An 18382-nucleotide genomic window follows, 5' to 3' on the forward strand; every position below is an offset into this window, starting at 1 on the left:
TTACCAGAATCAAATTTATTAAAGACAATTAATTTCTCATCCAGTTTGAGGAAATTACATCTATCTAATAGTGCTATTGTTAGCCTTCCTCCATGCATAGAAGGATTTGTTGGATTGTGGCACCTTGATTTGAAAGATTGCAAGCAACTTGAAGAAGTTCTACAACTTCTACAAAATATTGGAATGGTAAATGTTGGAGGATGCATGTCATTGGAACGCTTTCCTCATGTATCAGCAAAATCTTCATTTGGAACACCCAACTTAAAACAGCTAAGATGGATTGACTTATCGGATTGCAATAAAATGCAAGTAAATGTAGGGACACATGCGCCAAACCCAATATTGCTTCACGTATATATCTCTGATCTGTTTCTCTAATTTCTATTTGTTTCGTCTTCATTATTTGATAATTTGCATTTACTTTCTTATATATATTTGGTTTAATAGAAACGCTTTCGAATGAAAACTTTAAGTAAGATTATATATCCAGGAAGTAGGATTCCAAAGTGGTTCAAGTATCGCAAGGAGACTCCTTCATATAGTAATTACTATGAAATAGACATTAATAATGCGCTCATGCGTAGGCATGAGATCATGGCATTAGTTTTGTGTGTTGTTGTGGGGCCTATTTCGGTGGGACTCGAAACTGTTACTATCTCGATAAATGGTAAGAAGGTTAGACTTGATATGTGTCTATTTCCTCCAATGGGCCCAAATCACGTATGGCTACAATACATAATAGCTACAAATTGTATTGAGATACAACCGATGTACAGGGAGGTCGGGAGCAATCTGAGGTTTATATTTCAAAGTACTTACTCAAAGGAAGCAATCTTAAAGGGTGTTGGAGTACATCTAATATACAAGAATGACGATTTCATGGATCGTATTCAAGTTTCAAAGAGATACCGTGATGATTGTGATCATAACTTAGAACCCGATTGGAACCCACAACAGAAGATGTGATCTTCAACCTTTAGCATTGCGGATTTGGAAGATGTTGATGCTGATTTCATTAATGAAGATTTGGATTTAGAACTTCGACTTGGGTATGCATAGTCGTAGATCGATGAGACTGACCTTCCGCAGCATGGGTGGTGTTTAGCTGGTTGGTGGGTGTGGTTTTTATCATGCTGATGAGTGCAGTGCAACATGGAGATCATATGAGCAATCTCCAGATATCATTGGATTTATCTCATTCTTTTGTTAGTGTAATTTCTTTCCTAGTTGTTTAACTGTCCCAATTGCCCTGATGTATGCACTCATTTGATTAGGTTATACGCAAAAGTGGCATCATTATTTTGGGATTAATATAAGAAGAACTAGTACCCCATAAAAGCCAAAAAGAAATAACATAATTGACAATTAGAATCATCAGTGTTTCAAACCTATATATATACACAATATTCAAGCAAATAATCAAAGAAGTTGACGTTCCACATTTGTTTCAATATTGCAAGTCAAAATAAATGAAATATTTTAAATTTTGAATAGATTAATCGTGATTGCACTCAATCGGAATGGTGCTTAATTTGTTTGTGGATCTCTGGCAATTTATCTCAAGTGGACGTATGTGATTCAAAGGAATGTTGAGATGGGAGGTATGCTTATGGCTCTAAGCAAACTGTAACATGAAGTAAATGATTAGGTGATCAGAAGTTTAAATTTAAGCTTTAGCCATGATGAGAGGATTGCAAATGGCAATCCATATGGGAATTGGGGAGAGAATTACATTACTTCAGCTTCGATAGTAATCTATGTAGTATGGAGATGTGGTAAATGCCGTCGGAAAGTTACAATAATGTTTCAAAAGCCTTTAGGTGAATCATATATATCATGTATGTAGACAAGGTAATTTAATTAATGAAGCTGCTCATAAACTAGCTAGCAATATATGCAAATTAAGTTCTTGAATGATATTGCAATTTGTTAGGTTTTTTTTTTTTTTTTAATTTTGTAATGAAAAGCTATTCATTGAGGATAGTTATGGTATTAATAGCTCATCTTAATACACAGTTAGATCAAGTGGACATGAGAATTCGTTCGAGAATGAGAAGCTTGGAGAAAAGTACACATGTTACAAGCTTAAGGTTTTGGTCATGATAATATTTATTTGGATTGCAGTTAAGAGATTATTCAGATTTGGGCTTTAAAAAAACCTCCCAATAATAGTATATGATTGTACTTTGCTGATGAGTACATACATCTTCAAGTTAGTGGGAGTGGAATTATTTTTAATCCAATTTGTAGATGATATTTTGTGTCCAAATATTGTAAATTTTGGAAAGGAAACCAAGCTCCGACTAATGCTTCCTCCAACAAATTCAAGCATTTCTATTTTCTAGAGTTAAAGTTCGATAGACTTGTAATTTGAATCTTAATCAATGCAATAGCCTCAAGAATCTCCCTAGAAGGCTCAAGTTGAGATCTTTAAAATCACCTTACCTTAGAAGTTTATGTTAGAAAATAAAGAAGTTGCAGGGAAGATGAACAAGCAGAGACAGAGAGAACTCAGTGAGGAAAAGATTGAGAGAATGTTCTCATTCCACCGTAATTGATCAAAAAAAAATAAAAATAGACGTGTCCATTCGGAAATTCTCACCCTTCCTGATGACATTAGCTTTGATAGTGACCTTGGTGTTGTGGGTGGCGCAGACGGTCCTTCATTTTCGGATGAGACTGAGGAGGACTTGTTGTCTATATACCTTGATATGGATAAGTTCAAATCATCATCTGCTATGCCTTCTTTCCAAGTGGGTGAGCCATCTTCTGCTGCGACAGCACCAAGTCCGGCACTGACATCCATGGTAACACCAGCATCTGGTGCAGTGACTGCTGCTGAGAATGTTGCCATTGGTACTAACGAGCGTCCCAGAGTTAGGCACCAACATAGCCAGTCCATGGATGGGTCCATGACAATTAAACCGGAGATGCTTGTGTCAGGTTTAGAAGATATATCTGAGTTGATTCCACGAAAGCCATAATAACTGCTAAGAGCACTCTCGTTAGATTAGTTAAAAGTTAAATCTAATGAGTATTTAGCTATTAAAGAGTAAAATATGCTCACATTGGATTAGTCAAATTTCAAATATTTAAAATTTAGGTACAGTGACTTTCAAAAGTTTTTCCAAATTTGAAGGTTACTGTACATACATCAAATACTTATTTTATTAATTATTTATCTCTCTTTCTTTCTATCACATATTTTATCACTATTAATATATTAATTTGACTTGATATATTAATTTAATAAGAACATGATTATTAATTAACATATAATAAGTAGAATAGTAAAATATGATAAAATTAAATAAATTGATAATTAAAAAAATTAAATATTTTTGAAATTATTAGTTATTCATTACTATAGAATGAATAAATATATAATCTAATGTGGAGATTTGATGTGAATAATCAAAATTAAATTCATCTTATATTATTTTATTATTATATAATGAAAAAATAGATATTCCAATGTAGATATTTATATGAATAGAATAGTTAATTGTCAAATTTCTCTTACATTCATCAAAATTGTCTTTTAACTTTAACTAATCCAATGAGAGTGCTCTAAGCTTGCAGAGCTTGCTTTAATTGATCCCAAGCATGCAAAGAGGTATCGTTTCTTGAAGAATTTTATAAACTTATTTATGAAGTTAAGGATGAGGATTGGTATTTTTTTCTTCTTTCTCTCAACTCTAAAATCTATCAATAAATTATTATATTGAAACATAAATGGTTGGTATGAAGAGTCTCTCTCTTGCACAATTGCTTGTTCATGTTTAGTTATGTATTAGTAACATTTTGGTTTTCATCTTTTTCTTCATTTATAAATATACAAAAAAGAAAATTATTTATCTATGTGTCGTGTGGATTATGAATGATTGCTATTGTTAAACATTCTAGTATTGCTAAATCGTACAAAAAATCCCAAAAAAAATCGCATAAACCATTACAGATCTTACAAACCCAAACAAAAACCTAAGAAACTTACAGATCAAAAGAATCTAACAAATCCAACAAAAAACCAAAGAAGCAAACAAACATAAAAATTAAACTTGCAAACCCGTCACGGTGACGATGTCACCCACAGTCGTAGCCACCAGCCACAGACAAAGGCGGATCTACATAGAGCTTCCAAACAAAAAAAAAGTTTTTCAAAATTCATAATAGCTCCTATATTTTATTCATAATTCCATGTATATAGAAATTGGTCCCCCCAAAAGAATTTATAATTTCCTTATTTTCATATGCTTTCTAAAATTTCTTAAAATTTCAATAAACATAGAAATGTCTCTCCCCAATTTTTTCCTATAACTCGTAGATTCTTTATAATTTCTATATATTATCTATTTTCAAGGATGTGGCCCCACTAAAATTAAATTAAAACTAAGATTAGGAGAAATAATAAACTATTAACATTGACCCCAAAGTTTTTTATTATACAATATTAAGTTTCTTAATATAGAATCCAAAGTGAATATACAAGAAAAACCATTTAAGATTGATGATTTATATAAAAAATAGTGGAGATGTTTTATCCTCTAAACTTCATTGAGAAAGGAAAAGTTTATTTAAAGTCTCAATTGTGGCATTCTATGCTTAATGTGACCCCAAAATAGATAGATTTTATTTGAAATTTGATAAACTAGTTATATATTAGAATGAAACATGGCATTCTAAAAGATCACTTGATAGTTTCTATGAATAAAACAATTTCTAAATATTTCATATTTACAAAAATAATAATGAATGAATATTATTCTATGAAAAATTGTCGTAAAAAATCTGAAACAGATATTAAGTTGTGTTTTTAAAATTTTATTTCTACGTTATTTGACAAATTATCGAGATTTAATTTTATATACAGTTATGCTTTATGATTTTGTAATATTTTTTTATTTTACATAAACATCTCGTGTGGTCAAAAAGTTAGCCCCCCTGAGAAAAATTGTTGGATCTGCCACTGGCCACAGAACACCCAACATCCAGCCCATGGAGTTCTAACCCTAACCATGACCCATGACAACAGAGAGAAGTCCTCAACTGGCTTAGAGGAGGAGGAGGAGGAGGAGAAGGGGGAAAGAGATAGGAGAAAAGAAAGGAGAGAGAAGAGAGGATGGTGGCCACTGGTAGAAGAGAACAGGGGAGAAGAGGGGAAGTGGAGAACTGGAGAAGAGAGCAGGGGAAGGGCAGAAGAGGGAAGGAGAGACATGAGAGGTGAGAGAGAATTTACCTCTTATAGTTAGGGTTATGATTTGGAACAACGTTGTTTCTTTCATTACAAATCTATTATATATATATATATTTGACATGCGAGTGGATGCCCCACAGCACACATCTGACGGGCAGGGGCCCCTGCTCCAGCCAGGCGTGGTCGGAAGGGGGGAGGGCGGGTAGAAAAGCGGTAGGGCCCCGCCGCCCACCCCTACATTCTATTATTTACAAGGCCTTTGGCATTAGATTTTTCCTTCTTCAGAATAACAGGTCTTTATTTTGTCAGCTCTAAGATTGTCTTTCTAATATGTTTGTTGGGATGAGATAGCAAAGATGACTTCTCAGATTCAATTGTTACCCACTTTTTGTTTCATTTTCAGACATGATTATGATTCTGTAATACCACCACCTTTTTTGTTTTTGTTTTTGAATTTAAGGGTATATACCACTTTGTGTATCTTCTTTGAGGGATCTATTTTTCTCTTCTTATGGGAGACCTCAATTTCATTGTGAATGCCCATTCTATTGGAAAAAATGATGTTTGAATTTGTTGGTGCCATGGATTCTATTCACTTTCCTTTCTTTGGTCCTGTTGGGCGGGAGGCTCTTGCAAGAGTTGCTATTTGCCTGTCCAAAGTGTAACTTAGGCTGCGTTTGGATGTTGAACTGAGTTGAATTGAGTTGAGTTGAGATGATAAAATATTGTTAGAATATTATTTTTTAATATTATTATTATTTTGGGATTTGAAAAAGTTGAATTGTTTATTATATTTTGTGTTGATATTTTAAAAAGTTATAATGATGAGTTGAGTTTGGTTTGGTTTCCAAACGTACCTTTAGTTGTCAATATTAGATGATTTATTGTTATGGTCTCTCTCTCTCTCTCTCTCTCTCTCCCTCTGAGTTGTATTTCTCTTGTCAAGTTTTTCCAAGTAATCGCTGTGTTTTACTTAAACGTTATGCTAATATTTCCTTTTTGCTCCATGTGATAGGATCTGGGCAAACAGGCAGTCAGCTGCTAGATCAAAGGAAAGGAAGATGCGATATATTGCATAGCTTGAAAGGAAGGTGCAGACACTGCAAACTGAAGCAACTTCATTGTCTGCTCAACTGACCCTCTTGCAGGTAATGGCATTAGCTTAGCACAGATTCTAGTTTTGGAGTAGATGTGTCCTGTTTCAGAGACTTGTATATCGCCTATATATGGTTGTGTTGGCACATCTTTCCTTTCTACCTGTGCAATTTGATTTCTAGTATAATTCAAAACATAGGCTTATATGATAGTTTCAATGACATTTATTTTGCGGGTTTGTTTGAGTTGAGAGATACAAATGGTCTGACGGCTGAGAACAGTGAACTGAAACTGTGCTTGCAAACAATGGAGCAATAGGTTCACTTTCAAGATGGTAAGCGCATATCTTGTGAGGCCTTTTCAAGATTAGTAACTCGATTCTAAAGTTCTCTCTCTCTCTCTCTCTCTCACTCACACACACACACACTGAGATTGGGTGTGCACACGTGCTCCTGTCCGTCTATTTTCATCTGGAAAAGTAGTTTTATCTTCTTTTCTTCACAGAGACATTTAAACACTACAACAGAATGTGTGTTTTGTGACAGAGGAAACTGTCACAAAAAAATGGCAAACCGTCACTAAACATATTTGGTGACGGTTTGAAACCGTCACCATGACCGTCACCTAAAGTGCGTCACAGAAAACATTTGGTGACGGTTTACTGTTCAACCATCACAAAAAATATTTTTAGTGACGGTTGGAAGTGTTCCGTTCGGTACAACGTTCGAACGTTCCTTTTTTGTGACGGTTATGAACTGTCACAGAAAATCACGTTCGGACGTAAAATCAAACGTTCGGACGTTATACCCGACCGATTGGCGTTCGAATGAGAGAAGTTGACGTTTGTTGGATATCGTTCGAACGTATCATATTTACGTTCTAATGTTAATGCGTCCGAACGTTAATTACAATAAACGTTCGAATATTTGTTCGAACGTAAACGTAAATGTTCAAACGTAACACGTTTAATGTTCGGACGTTATTTCGAATGTAAACAAAGGAGCGTCCGAATGCAAGTTCTTTGTTCGAACGTTAGTCGGTTTAACGTTCGAACGATTCAATTGTATTTACGTTCGAACGTTTGTTATAGTGTGAACCAACGTTTGAACGATTTTTATTTACATTCGAACGTACAGATCAGAAATACTAATTTCATAAAATTTAAAAACAAAATACCAATTGTATCATATTACATACCCAATTAACAAGTAACAATGTCTTATAAAAGTACAAAATTAGATATTAAAACTAGTCAGAAATATTGATAAAATTTATTTCTTCTTTTTCCCTCGCCCACGGGGATTCTGTTGCAACGACATAACACGCTCCATTTGCACCATCATCTCTCGTTGCACTTGCTCTTGCACTTCACTGCGTATTCTTTCCTCCTGGTCTCTCTGTTGGTCCTGCAAACGCGTCTCTAAATGAGACTGTCGTTCTAAGAGAGACTCTAACTCTTGCTGTCTCGACCTCATATACTCATTCTCACGCCGTGCAGCTTCTAAATCTGCTGTAAGATTATTAATTTGTGAAGCCGATGAGGTTGAGGAGGATGAACATTTATGCTTGATAGATCGTCCCAAACCTCTTGCCATACTAGACTGCGGCCCGAGCACTTGGGTGAATATGTCTATGTCACTAGGAGAGGATTCCGCAGAAGTCGACTGCATCTCCAACATTTTGTTCTGCAATTTAAAAGGTAATGATCGTAAATAATTAGTAACGTATTAAAAGAAATAGAAATAAGAAATAAACTATTAAAATGTTCTATAAAAAATTTATTTAACAAAATTAACACTGCTTACATAATTATCTGCAGCGACAGGATCCATCCACTCACTATGCTCATTAGTGTGAGCAGCAGCATAGACATGAATGAAGGAAAAGTTTTCAGGATCATCACGTTTCTAACAAAGCGACAATATTAGCAATTTTAAAAAGATAATGTTAGTACTTATCAGAAAGAATATCAGGAAAATAAATGAATTCTATAATTTTTTAATTACCATTTTTTCAGCAAGACGGTGGAATGACCTTGAACCGGCACGATGGTGGACAGTCAGAACGGATCTATTCTGTGCATTTGTAGAACTCAAGTGCTACAAAATATATTAAAAATGTTAATTGTAATATGTATACATATAATGTATAAAACGAATATGAATGTAAATAATTAAAAGATATAAATGTAAAATACCTGATAATCTGGAGATGCGAAAAGATCACAACACTTTCTCCAATCATCTAACTTCATCTGCTGAAAAGGAGACTGCGCAGCCTCTTCCAACGTCTCAAACTTCTTGAAGTGGTCATGACATCGTCCTTTGTGACGTCGGAATAGTGTAGCCATCAACTCATTCACGGTTCTTAAATCCTCGCTACGGCCAAAGTCGAGGTCGAATTCATCCTAACAAGGGAATCAGGTAAAAAATATAATATATTAATCTAAGTGAAAAAAATGTACTGAAAAGTAAATTCACCAGCACACGACTTCGAATGTGCTCCTTAATCTCATTCGGAACATCTCGCCATGAGCGCACATAAAATGGAGCATAAGCTCAAACTACTGTGCCAATATAGGAGGAAAGCGCTGCTGCACTATCATCCACTCCTCCAGTGGAATTATCAGGAATTGTGATCTTCAGTTTACCGTGCCTTCTATTTTTTTCAAGAGAGATTCCACGTGTATAGCCACGACCGCGACGTGCAGATGCATGAACTACATGATAATAATAGATATACTATAATTATAATTATATAGTTATTGAGAAAAAAGTATTAACTATATATATAATTATCAACGACAATATTTCCTTACTGGTAGGTGTCGACTGGCTGTTGTTCTCTTCTGTGTTAGCTTGATCTTCAGGAACGGATTCCTCGAGTGGGGAGTCCTCAATGGATTCAGGACTTGGACTTGGCGGAGGCACATTTCTTCGTTGTCGTTTTGGCGGCATTCTTTAAAATAATTAATTATATCAAAGAAAATTAATTAGAAGAAATTATGAAAATTTAAGATATTTTATAGTCACCTATATAAATAAAATATTTAGTACTTTTATTCTTCAGATGAATTTTCCATGCTTGTTTCAGAATCTCCATCAATAACATCTTCATCATCATCATGCACCTCTTCTTCATCATCATCATCATAATCATCATTCATGTGCCGTAAATAATTGTGATGATCGACCAATACATCTGCTGACCCTTCATACGGCTCACCATGCAGTACCCATCGCGTATACCCCAGATCCATACCGTTCACAAATATATGACGCTCTACTTCATCCAATCCTATCGCACACAAATTTTTACACCCTCGACATGGACACTTAATGTAACCACGACTATCAGCAGAGGCCCGTGCAAAATCAATGAAAGTTCTTACTCCACATGCATAGGGTACGTAATCCTTTCCAAGTCTATCGTCCAGACGCATCCAATTTTTGTCCATTTCTAAAAACATCTATATATTAATAACACGTACATTGAAAATTCACATGCATGTCATGCTCCAATTCTCATTACTTTTTTGATAAGGTAGTTGGTCCTATCCCATTCGAGATTATATTCTCCATATTACACAAATCTCGTCACTCTACTAATTTCCACGTTAGTAGAAATTCCGGCAGCACCTCCCCATAATTCTCCAAGTATACATGTTCAAATATCGGGATTGTGACCCTACGAACAGTATACCCGAAGAACAGTAGAAGAAGATACCGAAACTTCATATTAAACGTGGAAAGTAGCGAGTAACAAAAATGTGTAATACAGATAATATAATCTCAAACTGTCCACACTGGACAATTCAGGAATCAGTGGACACATAAATGTACACTGATTCCCAAACGGGTCTAAGGGTATTTATGCAATGTCACACGCATCTAGCAAAAAATCATACAACAATATCTCCATGTTGTTTAAATTAACAATGTCACCTTCAAGTAGTGTTATATTGTTAAACTAAAGAGGGATGGAAGATTATGTGACCCTACGTTTCGTGTCTTGTACACAACGAGGGAGAATGATCTTGAAGAAATGTTTAAATTTTAGTCTAATTACTTAACCGTCACAAACTGTCCGACCTTGACAACTCTCAAGGCCGAAGAGACTATGACAGTCAAGCAATTAAATTGAAATTCCAACATTTCTTCAAGATCATATTCCCTCGTTGTGTACAAGATCATTATTCTTAAAGTATAATTTTAATTATCATACTTAATTTCAAAGGTTATACTATAATTTTAATTATTATAATTCTTAAAGAGTTACTTTTATGCTTGTTATTACTTAATTTCAAATATTATTATAAATATTTAATTATCATACTTAAATTTCAAAGGTTATACTATAATTTTAATTATTAACATTCTTAAAGAGTTACTTTTATGCTTGTTATTACTTAATTTCAAATATTATTATAAATATTTAATTATCATACTTAAATTTCAATGGTTATACAATAATTTTAATTATTATAATTCTTAAAGAGTTACTTTTATTTGTTATTACTTAATTTCAAATATTATTATCACAATTTTTCAAATCCATATCACAACATATTCACAATAACTCACAATATATTCACAAAATAACATGCCACATGTATTAACATATTTCTAAACTTGAGTAAGCAATAAACATGTATTAACAAAGCCTAATGACAATATATTTCTAATAATAAACACAATATTTCAAATTTATATCACAACATATTTAAAATAACTTACAAACTATACAAACAATAATCACAATATGATAAAGAGTAAGCATCAAATCACAACAACATATTGATAAAGTTTAGAAATATACCTAGCACTCACAATATCCTCTTACAAATCAAAATCTTCAAACTTCCCAAAACAAGCAATCCTTCAAAAGAATACAACACTAACTTATTAGAAATATTCTATAACAAAAACACATTCTATAAATATTATAAAATTTAAATAAAGACAAGAAATAAAAATATTTTCTTACCAAAACTCAACTCTCTCTCACTCTCTAACTCAACTCTCTCTAACTCTAACTCTCTCTCTCTCTCTCTCTCTCACTCTCTCTCTCTCTCTCTCTCTCTCTCTCTCTCTCTGTGCAGGACCCTCTCTTTCTGTTGCGCGCACGGGAGAAGAAGAAATGATGCGCTTCCTCCCGTGCGCGTACTGATTAAGTTCTAAAATTATTAGTTTAAACGTTCGAACGTTTAAGTTTTACGTCCGAACGTTATATTCTAAAATTATTCCCGCCCAGAACGTTCGGACGTTTACAATACACGTTCGAACGTACCCTTCTTATGATATAACATAAAATCTAGCGGGAAAGTTCCCGCACTTTCCTCATTTTATGTTCGAATGTATCACAATTTTTCGTTCGAACGTTTGTAGATTTATAGATAAACGTTCGAACATATAACTTAAACGTCCGAACGTACATTTCATGAAAGTGTTACCATATTTGAGCGGGAAATCTCCCGCACTAATTTAACTAACGTTCGAACGTTAACAGATTTGGTGTTCGAACGTATAGTATAAACGTCCGAACGTCTGAATAATCACACAGATACCTTAATCGAGCGGGAAAATTCCCGCCTCTTAGTTTAACGTTCGAACGTTAACTTGAAACGTTCGAACGTACGATTCCTACTATACTAACTTATAGTATAATATATATACTACATTTTATATATCTATAACTATATACTACATTGTATAGTATGATAGCATAATATACTTTAAATGAGAACATCAACGTATATAATATATAAACTATACCATATATATAAATCAATAATATATATTAAATTGTTACTTATTAAATTCTTTATTATATACTAACTTATAGTATAATATATATACTACATTTTATATATCTATAACTATATACTACATTGTATAGTATGATAGCATAATATACTTTAAATGAGAACATCAACATATATAATATATAAACTATACCATATATATAAATCAATAATATATATTAAATTGTTACTTATTAAATTCTTTATTATATACTAACTTATAGTATAATATATATACTACATTTTATATATCTATAACTATATACTACATTGTATAGTATGATAGCATAATATACTTTAAATGAGAACATCAACATATATAATATATAAACTATACCATATATATAAATCAATAATATATATTAAATTGTTACTTATTAAATTCTTTATTATATACTAACTTATAGTATAATATATATACTACATTTTATATATCTATAACTATATACTACATTGTATAGTATGATAGCATATAATATACTTTAAATGAGAACATCAACGTATATAATATATAAACTATACCATATATATAAATCAATAATATATATTAAATTGTTACTTATTAATTCATCAATAAACACCATAAACTCATAAACTATTCACAAAATTCACAAACAATAATCACAATTATTTCAAGAGTAAGCATAAAATCACAACAATATGTATAAACATATTGCTAAACTTTATAAATATAACAAGCACTCACAAAAAAACCAATAATCTAATTGTCAATAATATTATATAACATCCTAATATATAACTTAAACATTTATAATATAATATATTATAGATAAACTAAAGGAAATTAAATTGACAAACGTTCGAACGTAATAATAAGTACGTTCGAACGTTCTGTGTATATAAGGCCAAAACCGAACGTCGAAACGACATTTCCAAAACGTATCCATCGTCTTCTCCGTTCTTTGCCGCCACGCCTCCGTCACCGCCGCCGTCAACTCGGCCACAACCGTCACTAAAAGGTAGGTTTAAATGTTTTATGCAAATAACATGTATTTTATTGAGATTTAGATTGAGATTTGGATTGAGTTTTGTTTAAAACCGGATAAGTATTACCGGATTTTCAACTTCATTTTCCGGCCACCACGGCCAGTCATTGGCCGAATAGTCACCGTAGAAATGTTTCTTGAAGTATATACTTCATTTACATGGTGACATTTCGGCATTTAGAACCTTGTAGAGAAATTTTCGAGATTTCAATAATGGCTGAGTCGACTCAGCCATTCTGCGTTGAAACGTTCGAACGTTTCACTAAGACATTCGAACGTACGACGTTTAAATTACAGAGCCGTTACGGCTTCCACGTTCGAACGTTAATCGTCTTACATTCGGACATGAATATTATTAAACGACATACGGTCGGACGTTTAATTATAACATCCGAACGTAGTGATTTTCTACATTATTCATGCTTCGACGTTCGAACGTTCATATTTACGTTCACACGTAAAACAAATACGTTCGAACGTACATTCGAACGTATTTGTTTACTGCTTATGTTCGAACGTACATCTGTACTTCGAACGTATTTGTTTTACGTTTGAACGTAAATTTATTTACATTATTTTACGTGCGAACGTATAAATTAACGTCCGAACGTTTTTATCTTTAATGTTCAAACGTTAAAGATAAAACGTGCGAACGTTAATGCAGAGCATCTTAAAATTAATACAAAAAAATGCATTATTGTAAATAATTTTTTTTTCCTTTTCTATTTTTAGGATATGGCTCTTCCACTGCATACACGAAAACGAGGGAGGGAAGGAGCCACGTCGGACACTGCCCGTATCGGAGCTCGTACTGTTATGGTAGAGAGAGAGGTCTTAATTAATGAGTTCGACGAACTCTGTTGGCAGCAGACGAACCTAAGAGATGTTTTCCTCAGTAGAGGCTGGGGAAATATCTGCACATTGAGGGGGAAGGTATACCCCTCAATGGTTCAAGAATTCTATATGGGGATGTGTGACATGCCTCCGGATGCATCCTCTCACACCGTGACTGTACGCGGTGTTTCCATTGAGGTATCGGCAGATGTCATCGGCGAGCACCTCGGGATTCATCGAGGAGTTGAGACATTTACACACTCAACACCCCGTGAGGATGTAGGCACTTCTACATCATCTACTGGCCGGGGATGTGAGCCAGCATCAGCCAGAGATGCAGGCCAGTCAGAGGCTGAGGATACTGGCGTCGAGGCTCGGGATGATGACCGAGACGAGGATTTCTACATCCTCACCGGGAGGGATCGCATGCAGATCGAGCGGAAGAACGCCTTCAACCAGAACCATCTGCTGCATTTCTTCCGCATGTTGCACCTTATTGTTGCAACAAATGTCGATCCTGTGGCTCATAAAACCACATTTAGTCGGCTTCGGGCACAATTTTTGATACGAGTGGCACGTGGAGATCCTATAGATTTGCCACTGCACATTTTTGAGAGGATCCGTTACGAGGCGAGCATCGTCTCCACGGATAATCTCCCATATGGTGTCCTCATCAGCCGACTATTACTTGCACGGGGAGTGCCGACCCAGCCAGAGGAGCGGGTCAAAGATCAGATGAGCCCCCTCGACATGACCACGCATCGGCGTAGCATTGGACAGGCGAGGGGACGTCAGCCACCCCCTGTAGAGGATCTAGTTCCTCCGACGCAGCCTGAGCCAGGTCATGTCGGGAGTAGTAGTCAGCATACGCCGAGTACATCTGCAGGAGATGTGCGGCCTGCTTGGGTTGATGCGGTCATCTCACAGCTGACTGCGCATATTGATCATAAGATCGATCGATCGCTCGAGGCTATATCGGCGTCTGTTGCCGAACTCACCCATCGTGTAACTATCCTCAACGACAAGGTTGATACCTTGACTGAGGAAGTACGGAGTTCGACTTTTGCGGATAACGTTATCATCTGACTGTTGTTTACTACATTCTATCAAATTTTGTATTTTATTTTTAATATTTGTAACGAAAAATATTATTGAATATTTTTATCGTTTTTTAATTTCAATTTTTAATCTTCTTTGATGTTATAATTTCAACTTTAATACTAAATCACTGCATTTCAAATATATATAAATCAATAATATATATTTATATATTACAAAGTGTGTATATATAAATATATACAATTCAATTTTTTAGACTTGTTCACAAATTATGCACAATAAAAATCACATAATTTTTAAATTAAAGTCATTTAATTTAAATTTACAATGAACGTTCGAATGTTATTACTTAACGTTCGAACATTGGTGCAAACATTTTCGAACGTAAAATTAATAACATTCGAACGGTTGCGCCAAAACATTTTACGTTCCAACGTAAACAGACATAACGTTCGAACGTATATGTGACGTTCGAACGCATATTTCCCATACGTTCGAATGTAAAAAAATCTCATTCTATCTTTAGTGACGGTTTCCAAAAACTGTCACAGAAAATGCCTTTTAGTGACGGTCTAGGGATTGTCACAATTTCCCAACCGTCACTAAAAAGCAATTGTGTTGTAGTGTCATCAGCATGACGCTCAATGTATATCTATTGTGTTTGTTGATTTTTGTTTACTATTTGCTTATATCAACTGTTCTTTTTTGTGTATCTCAGGAGGAGCCCTATATCAATTGCAGCAGCACTCATTTACATTATCACCTAGCTTTCAGATGATAAAAAACCTCTTAAAGGTTTATACATTGCACTTTGTTTGCCAAGGTTTATACAATGTGCTGATATTGTAGGGTTGAACAAGATGATCCCACTTGGTTGATACATGTACAAGAATATATATATATATATATATATATATATATTCAGATTCATAATTAGTAACTTTCCTTTCCTTTTTATTTTTTGTTTTTCTTGCATCTTAAGACACGATATTCCAAATTTGCCCTATTATGTTCCAGGGTGTCTCTGCAGTGGAAGCCTTTTATGAAATTCTGAGTCAGTCTAGCCTAAATGTGCTGCATCCTGAAGGAAAGAAGCTTGTAGCTCTCATCGAATGGAGGGAGGTAGCGTCTCTAGACTTACTTGTTCTGTACTATTCATTTCAGTCAGGAATCAAATGTTTGGAGGATACCATTGATCACGACTGGGTGAGTAGCATTTGCTGTTTTTTCGTTCTTGATAAGTTGTTTGGTTGATGAGAGAGTGTGGGAAATGAATATCTATATATATATATATATATATATATATATTAAGCCTTTTTTTTCTTTTTTAGAGAAGATGAAAAATTCTCCTTAATATTATCATATGGTCGTGTTTGATATCCAAAATTTTAATCGCTTGTATGTTTACTCATTAGGTGTTAGAGAGAGTTAATGTTAGTCTATCTTTAGAGTAAAGGTTATCGTAAAGAAGAATGAAAATAAACTACGGGTAATTTGGATGCTCCAAAAGGGAAGGAATGGAAAGAAAATGAAGCTTTAAATGCTATGATTTAATATTATCAGGTTTGAAGATAGCAATCGTCTAGACCTTTTTTTTTTTTTAAAAAAAAAATCTATTTATGCAGGGTTGAGTGATTGATAACTTTTTTTTTTTTTGGTTCCATTTTTTGTTTGAAATTTACAGTTTGTTTTATTTTTGTTCTTAATTTATTTGGTTTCTAGGTGCTTAGTTTCTTAACTATGGCATTTTATTATTGTATTTCTCTTTGTTTCTTTTATGAGTGCATGTTTATTTTTTGATCTTTTTCCCTTATGTGTCTTACTCTCAGTTTCTTTTCTTGGTGCATGTTTCTTTTTGATATTTTTAAACTCTTCTGTGTCAGCAGATTTTGATATAGGAGTTTTTCTTCCTTTTTTTTTTACATCTCACCGCGTTGCTGTGTTATTATTTTTTCGTTTTAACTGATCTGATTTATTGGTTTGTTTCTTGCAGGAAGTATCCAGTTTCTGGTTTGCAGTTTCAGTTGCTTTGAGGTTTGTATATGACTCATTTTTTTATTCAGTTTGTATATTGTTTTCAAGTTGAGAACTTACCAAAAAAATATATATATATATTGTTTTCGAGTTGAGTATATATTGTTGAATGTGTATATTTTGTTATTAATTTGTGTGTTTATGGTGTTGAGAATCTCTTATGCAGGCCATTTCTATATTTCTATTGATGGGTACCATCTTCGTTCCTATCGGCCTTGTTACTCTTTATGCTTCCCAAAGTGTAAGCGTTCTCTGTAGTTACTTTTAAGCTTATCATGTTGCTGCCTACATGCCCTTTTGTACCTTCATAAGTGCAATGATTATTTATTTGCAATTTGGCTTCTAGGTTATTGAAGTTGTGGACAAATATGATGTTGAATGCATACTGAAAGCATTTAAAAGCAATAAGGTAGGATATATCAAAGACAACTCAATTCCCAAAAACTGTTCACGGTTCTTAAAGGTGTTTTATTTTTTATTTTTTTAATTTTCTGTTTGCCACATCTCATGACAATTCATCAAGGTTGGTGTTAGGGATAATTGAGGGGTGGTGGGGGATCTAACTATTAGTTAAGGCTTTTATGGATGGCCCATTCTTAACAATGAAAAAAGCTCATTGAGAGATGACGAATTTTGTTTTGCATAGTCCTTTCCCAAACCAAGAATCCCAAGGTTTCACTTAAGAGTCTGGAAATGGGGCATTTCTCATGTATTTGGATTTAATGTTGGTGGCCTAGAGACTGTTGGAGCCTACAGAAAGTTGCCAACTGAGTTTGGAGAGGAGAGCAAGGATTTGATTGACAGATTGAGTCCCTGCTTTTCAAGAAAAGGTGCTTTCTCATTATCCAATTTGAATCTCCACCAGAATTTCATTAGCATGGTGTCCAACCCAAAGCAGTGGGACAGACATAAAATTTACTCATCCTTTGAATCAAATATGAATGTTTTAATAAGATTAGCATTCGTATGAGTTTTGGATCTATACAGTGATTCTAATTTTTATATATTAATTATATTTTTTTTAGTTTTAATGCTTTACATGGATGACTGTCTTGAGTGTTTGTAATGTCTTAGTGATTAGGAATTCCTACACCTCTGGTTGCAATAAGTTTTATTTGGTTTTGACTCTTATGGTATGATTTTTGTCGAGGGAATTCTATATCAACGACAAAGCACAACTCTTTTACTTTTCTGCCTAAAGGTTTATTTGAACAGGTAATCTTTAAGCATCCTCACAAGAAAATGTGTATATATGATCATATTGTTTTGCTGATCTTTTATGTGGGTGTTTGCTTATGATTGGCAGTTACTAGGTGGTTATTTCTAAATCAACCTATGCATACAACTAGAGTTAAA

General features: G+C 34.0%; 1 pseudogene; it reads left to right on the forward strand.

The window, feature by feature from the left end:
- The first annotated feature begins 768 nt into the window (after positions 1 to 768).
- LOC108992409 lies at positions 769 to 18353 on the forward strand (annotated as a pseudogene).
- The last annotated feature ends 29 nt before the right edge of the window (positions 18354 to 18382 follow it).

The sequence above is a fragment of the Juglans regia genome, chromosome 12, assembly GCF_001411555.2.
Source record: "Juglans regia cultivar Chandler chromosome 12, Walnut 2.0, whole genome shotgun sequence".
Lineage (NCBI taxonomy): Eukaryota > Viridiplantae > Streptophyta > Magnoliopsida > Fagales > Juglandaceae > Juglans > Juglans regia.